Genomic DNA, 7,979 nt, shown 5'->3' with positions numbered 1-7,979 from the left:
ACATGACGTTGTTTATCAAAGTGGCAGATGCATTTAAACAACTGCCCTGTGATTCAGTTGGCCTATCCAAAACTAGGCCTATATTCCAGGTAAAAAAAAAGTAATGACTTGAGCATCAAATGGAAGGAAACACCCTGATATAGTCATATAGTAGACATAGGCGTCTAGGCTTTGGTCTTTAATTCGAGCTAGGCCAGCAGTTGCCTGAACTTTCTTGATGTCGTAGGTTTACTTTTTGCCCAACAACAGCCAATCCAACCAAACACACCCATCACAGAGACTGCCCACTTATAATGCATTCTGTAATGAGTTATTTTTAGCAGCGAGAGTCTCTGTGGAACATGTGCGTCTTCATGCTGTGAATCAACGATCCGATCATCCCACTGGGCGGTTCTCTTTAGGGACGGACTGCGTGTTGCCTATTTTTATCCACAGCTGTGGAACGCGTGCGTATACATGCTATGAATTAACGATCTGATCAGCCCACTGGGCGGGTCTCTTTAGGGACGGACTGCGGTGTTGTCTATTTTTAACTGCAGTCAACGAGCTGTTTATTTTTAGTGACAGTAAACAAGTTTAAAGAATGGGCTTTGCATTTTCAACTTTATGGCGATACCAATGTCTGATCTAATCAATTCGAAGAGTTTGAAATCTGCCGAATTTAGAGCCAATTGCTTTATTTTGTGAGCATTTGTTTTTTTTTTTTTTGCAAAGTTGTTTTTATGCAGTTAAAATAAATAAATTTTTTAAAATAAAATGATTTCCGCATCAATATTTTCAGATTTTTTGACGCGGGCGGGAGTGATAATCTAATAAATTTTTCTATTTGCCCTTAAGGTACACGGAAATTGCACTCTCATCCTTTTAAAATCTTACTGGTACTATATTTTTAATGATAAAAAAAATAATATATTAACAATACAATACAACAATTATTTTTCTTAATACAATTTAGGGGGTGTGATCACACTGTTGCACCCCCCCCCCCTTCTGATTCTGCACCACATATAGAGTGTTTCTGAGTCAGATGTATTATTGATTCGCACGTCTTAAAATTGCCAGCTTAGGCCAACCTGGCGTGTCAAGGTTAAGGCCGAGGAGTACCACAGTATGCCATATCAACTATATACTTTAAGTACGAGGCCCTCTGGATTCAATTAGTTGTTAATTCAGACAGCTTTTAAAGCTGTCTGAATTAACAATTAATTGAATTCATGAGGGCCTCGTAATATTAAAATTGGAAACTTCGATAATTCTGGCTGATTTACTAGTTTTTAATATTTCTCATATACCTTATTGTTGTAATTATGAAACAGATAGTGCTTCAAAACAAATTAAAATCAATGATGTATAACCTTTGCTACTCATTTGGACATATTTCATCTAAATTTAATATGAAAAAAATATAAGAAAATTACTAATTTGTATATTTCAAAAGGTTATTACTATTTTATTAGGTTTTTTTTTGTAGTTAACCTTGTACATCATTGAATTGAAAACTTTCTTTTTTATTTATCTGACTTACTGAAATCTATAGCCAGGCTACGAAGGGAAACAAAATTTTGGTATGTTATACAACAAGGTGATAAAAACAACAAGACACAAAAACCATATTTGACGAAAAACTTGGGAGCGGTTAATGAGATACAGATTTTTAATATTTAAAAACTGGTGGAAAAAGGGTGGTTAGTACCCCTTTCCCCTAGTTTTTAAATATTCAAAAATCTGTATCTCATTAACCGCTCCGGAGTTTTTCGTCAAATATACATTTCGTGTCTAAAAGAATCATTTGTGCAACATATCAAAAGAAGATTTTCCTCCAGAGCCTGAGTTAAATGAACTAATTAAATGAACAATAAAGTTTTGTGGTGGCAGTGTATCTTCACTTTTACTTATTTTCTTCAAAATAATATCCTATTTAAAATATAAATATGGAATAATGGAGGAGGTAAATTGGGTATTTGCATTTTTTTTTTAACCCCAAAGATTTTCAGGCTTGAATCATAACAGGTACAGTAGGCCTACTCATTCCTTGAAAATAGCATTGTCTATAGTGCACACTCAGTTGATAAGAGGACTAATGCAGTTCTATCCCTTAGCTATAAAGTGGAGTATAAATGAGAATTTTGCTTAAAAAATTATTATTATTTTGCTTATTGTTTACTATCGTTCCAAATGAATTTATTCAAAGAATTTTAAAATTGAAAACTGTAGCACTTTTTTGACTACAGTATTTATTCACACAAGCTTTTGCCAGCAGTTTATGCTGGCTTCATCAGGTGGAGTGTGAGTGGTAAAGAATTGAGAATTTTGCTTTTTCTAGTTTTTGCCATCAATATGGAGTTTGACCCAAAAAGGAGGAAAAATATTCAGTGCCTACTTTAAATTACTAACAAGGTGTTTGGCCTATAGCAAATTTAGCAACCAATAAACTTTAATTAGCAACAAGCTTTCATTCATGTTAGATCTACTCACTGTGGAATCACATCTTGCCTACCAACACAATTCTGAGCGTTATGCAATTATACATAATAGTTTAACCATAAGTATGCTGGGCCTTAGTATTATGCACTATTGACATTATAGATAAAAATAATACTTCTTGACTAGCATTTGGTTGGATTCCCAGCAGTCACCATTTTTGTGGGGAGAGGGATATGTGCAACCCAGCCTCACACTTTCTACAGTAGGTAAGCTTAGATACTAACTATACTACCTTCTGGTTCTGGTTGTTTACTACCCAACAACCCCAGTTTAGGGGTGCGCATTGGGAAGGGTTGATGTTGGCGCCTTCTGAGTGGTGCAGTGTATGGAGTACGTGCAATTTTAGTTTTATCGTGGAGTGGTTGGAACATCGGTAGCAAAAAGGACATGAGTTAATTAGTCGTTATCATGATTATTACTACTATTAATTACTGTTTATTAACATCTTTATTAAATTCAATTTGAACTTATAAACATTTTTAAAATCCATTCTTATGCAGAAAATTTAAATGAAATTTTGTATCGAAGGAAAACAACCCAGGACAGAAGAATTTATAGATTAAATAAAATCAATGAGAAGAAATACACATTGTGTTCAATAATGTTTACTTTAATTATTGTTCTTATTAAGTCAATTATTTTTATCACCTTCCTATATCATAAGGACGTAAATAGATTAAATAGATGAAAGTATTAAGTACCTGTAACCTGATTGAACAATTTCACACAATTAGCAGAACTTCATTGCTTTCTAGGTCATGTCGTTGATTTATATGTGTAATTATTTTGCTAATTATAGCTGGTTTCTACCGGTAATTTCATTTTTTGATACTATAGCTAACACCTGTACTACTAGCGATTATGAAAAGAAATGACCAATTTTTCTCTAAATCTGAAGCTATCTCAACTCTATACATTATTTCTGAATTTTCTTCTGAAAAAATGTTAACTATGCTTTTTTATTGAGAGTTGACATTTATTTGGATAAAAAAATGTTCTTTTATAATCATAATGTACCTTGTCATATTTCTGGTTTAAAGGTGTAGTATGATTACAGTATAAAACAATTTGTTATCCCTATAGTTTACATAACCATTTGCTACACATTGACATATTTCCTTTGTTTGAAGGTTACTTCTGTGTCTGAAACTAAAAAGTAAGATAAATTACCGTTCATAATGGATTATCATTTTGTTCGATTCTATGCTGATAATTTGTAAATGAACAATGATTTAGACATGATTTATTCATTTTCATTTATTTATTTGACCTCAATAAAAAAACACATTGGTCAGTGACACAGCTTAAGAAAATATATTTCACTGTAAGACAGAGTAATTTGCTTTTCTTAATGTATTTTTTTTATTATTCAATTGTGATATAGGGTGAAAAAACAAGTTTTTCTAGCCCTTGAAAAAATAAAACCAAGCAAAACAAATTTGTTTATCATTTTCATTTTGATTTAGATTTATGTTGGCATTTTCATTGCTTAATATTAAATTCATTGTCTTACTGTATGCTGATTATCTTATTAATATAGATAATAATTATGAACTAAATAATTGTTCAATTTTAATGATGAACTGATAAGATAAGGTATCACTTGATGGACAAACCCTAACAATGGTATGACCCTATAGGTCTACAAAACTACTTAACTTTAAATCCCCCACCTTAGCCAATACTAAACTTTATCCCTTTCCCTCCCTGCACAATGCTACAATAATGTTATCATATGTCTTCCCTCTTTCCCATCTCCTTTTTTTGTAACTAGGACATTGGACTTGTTGAAGGTAGGCCTATCTTTAAATTCACTAAGTTTAGTGATGAGCATCCCAAATTAATTATTTGTTATCATGTATAGAAAAATATGTTATATAATTCTTGGCTGTCATGTACAGTAATTAATTTTACAATAAAGATCTCCATGGTTCAATGCACACATGTTAAATTATTGTATTGTATTCATTCTATTCAGTTACGCATCCTGTAAAATGCTTTCTCTTTCATAAACATTTTGATTAGTTTTTTCTTTTTCAGTCTCTTTCTTTTGACTTATTTCTGGCAATTGCCTTTAAATTGCTCTCCATTTCACCTTCCTTTTCTCTATGATTTTATGGAAAGTGCATCTAGCAGATGCAATATACAAGCACAATTACACTAAATTTAGCATTGTTGTGTATTTTCTCTAAGCACTGAGCATCAAGTTAGGCCAAATAATTCTATTGCTAGGTTCATTTTACTTTTTACCAATCAATTGACGGATATATATTTAGGTGTGTTATAAATTATAGTAATTATTGGAGTGTGTAAATTTGGTGTTTGAATGCTTGATGGATAGCTACTGTACAAATGGTAGAAAATTAGCACACTATTAATCAATTTATTTCTTCGTTCGTGCTGGGTTAATATTCTCACCATTTATCCTTCTCAGTATTTATATTGTAGGTCAATTGTATACTCTATTGATATGCTTAGGGCTAATGATCCATTTTATATTTCATTAGTTTCCTAAAAGTATTTAAAGTCAGTACATCCTAGTTGCTGCTAAATTGTGTGAATGTCTCCCTCAGTATTTTTTGCCACTGTTACTCATTGTCATTTTCTACTGCCAAATATTTATACACTTAAATAAGGTGGAACTTGAATAGAATCCTTGTTTTGTTGGCATTATAAATTATAATTCGGCAAAAAAAGAAAAAATCTAGAGCAGTCGCTCACCTCTGCCGTGTGCCTGAATACCAAACAATACGCAGGCCATATGATGGGCGATTCCTTTATTTCCCGCTCTGTGCCTGAATACCGAACAATACGCAGGACAAGTTTGATGGGCTATTCCATTATTTATTTTTGTTCAGGGTAAAAAGACGAATTTCCATGACCTTTACTTTTTCTTGTCCAAAATTTAAATCGTCTCTTTCTCTGAATATTATGTACCAATTCCTCTAAATTTAATGATGCAAATTAATGATTAAAAACACAACATGTTAAGAGGTTTTTGCAGTGTACTTTTTGTACACAAAAATAAGAGTTGTTGACTGAGCCATGGCCTTTGGTCAAAGCTGTTAGTCCAGAAATAGTGAGGGTTGTTTAGATGGGCAGAGTTTTATTTAATTAACGTGATAAATTGCATGGTCACTTGACAAGCAGGAACCTGGGCGCTTGTCAAAGTTGCTAGTGTTCCCTGATAATCCAGTAGAACTGTATATCATATGAGATTAGTGTTTCATTGCTCATTTATTAACAGTACAGTAAGTTTGAATTGGCCATAGTGATTTTATATTCATTTTTTTCCTCTTTGAGCTCCTATCCTAAGCAAGCTGATAATTTTGTACCAAGTTAAAAATCATTAAAACTCATCATTTCATCCCAAAATGATATTTGTAGTGCTAATGTCAAAATATGACATACTTTTCAATATAGTTGAAATGGTAGTTAAACAGGTATGAGCTTAGAAAAATCTGGAAATCAATGTTTTGATATTATACTTATAACGTCTACTGTCTACTCTAGGGATTAGATAAAAAAAATAAAATACATAAACAAAATGAATATAAAATATGGGAAGTGAATCGAAAAACCATAAGAAAACAACAAAAGTAGCATCATGGCATACTGTAAAACCAATAATTTTCGCAGTACATTTATTTTCGCGCCAGCACAAGCTAGCGCTAATTCAACAACACGCGAAAATATTAACACCAACAAAAATATGCTCTACTATGTACGGTATTACAGTACAGTACACTGGGCCTAACCTTGCACCATACGCATGTGTGCCAAGCCTCGCCTAAGTCTTACCGTACAGCAACGCTGTTTTTCTAGGCCTAGCCTAGCTGTTTTTCTAGGCCTAGCCTAGCTGTTTTTCCCTAGGCCTACACCCTAGGATACTATCATGTACTGTATGTTACAGTGAACTTTTTTTTTCCCGAATATTGTACATAAGTGATCATTAAAACTAAAAATAAGTGTGTTTGTTTTCTTTGAAAAACTTTTTGCGGATCAACGACGACATCATCATCGAGGTTGACATTTTTTATGAATAGCGCCACCAGCAAATGAGAAGCATTTTTATGAATTTCATTGTAAAATTAACAAAAGTGAATTACATAAATTAAAAAAGAGAAGAAACTGATGAAATTTCATGGTATTTTCAAATTCAGAAATTCATTTATTCGCACATTATTAATTGATTGCAAATATAAGCACATTTATAATTATTTTTACAAATATTAAATACTCAATATTATTGTAAAATATAAAAGCAAATTGCTAGATACAAATATAGTTAAAATTTGGAATTTAGGATTATATAATTTAAGAAAAAAAATCAATATAATAATTTATTTCAAAATATGGTTGTAAAAAGCAGGACAAACTATAATATTTAAAACTCTATAACTAAGTGATTACACAGTTTTAGAATAACTTACACTTAAGACTTTAATTTTTTGTGTGTTTCTGATCAACTTACAAATTTTAATTTTATTTAATTAATATTAATATAAATTTTAATTAATATCTGCTCATTGGAGAAATAGGTAATATCTTTTGAATATAATGAAAATATTCAAAAAATATAGGTTACTCTGCTAAAATGTCATATTTTTAATGTATTTTATTAATTACAGATCCATTGACTTTTTGACTTGGCAACTTTGGTAGGGTAGTGTTGTCGCTAATTATAATCTAGGGTCATAGTGTTAACCTGCTTGTGGGGACGCTGCCTTGGGGTGCATCCATCCACCAATATCAAACAATATCAAAGTAATTTATTCATTGAGGCAAATCTATAGACGTTAGTAGATGAAAAATCATAGATTAATCAAGTTTCCTTGAAAGAATAAAGATTTGTAAGTAAAAATTTGCTGAATTCAAATTGATATAGTACAGTTTAACTTGCCTAAGTCAAATCCAAAATGGCATTGAAAAATTTTTCGACTTGGATAAAATTCCACTTACAGATGGTTAATTAAGTGAAAACACAACAATTAGGTATACTGTAAAATAGGATCGACTTAGTGTAACTGTATTTGAAAAGGCATGACAATTCCTATAAAATTATTTATGATATGTAAGTGTATGTTATTGATGTAGGCTTTCAAGACAATGAAAGCATTATCCCCAAATTAAAAAATGCCATGTATTTTAATTGAGCTAATAAATTTTATAGTTAGCCAAGTACTGTTGTCATTTCATGTGTACATTTAGTTAAATTTAGATAAACTAATTACAGTGTAACACTACACACTTAAAATGATATAAAATTGTATACCAAATGAAAGTGCTATATTTATTTACTTCATAATTTTTAAAAATGTGTAAATAATTAAAAATAATTAATGATAATGATAATTTAAATTATAATAGACAACTGTGCTTGGGGAGATAGAGGATGCTTCTTTATAATCAAATTTTACTGGTCGATAATCAGTGTTAAGTTTTAATATATTGTAAACAGTACCTTCCCAAGTGCAATGACAAATAGATGAGCA

This window comes from Anneissia japonica, unplaced genomic scaffold (assembly GCF_011630105.1).
Source record: "Anneissia japonica isolate Jap-2015-1 unplaced genomic scaffold, ASM1163010v1 scaffold342_len425065_cov216, whole genome shotgun sequence".
NCBI classification, from domain to species: Eukaryota; Metazoa; Echinodermata; class Crinoidea; order Comatulida; family Comatulidae; genus Anneissia; species Anneissia japonica.
The sequence above is the reverse complement of the archived record's forward strand: the minus strand, read 5'-3'. Positions refer to the sequence as shown.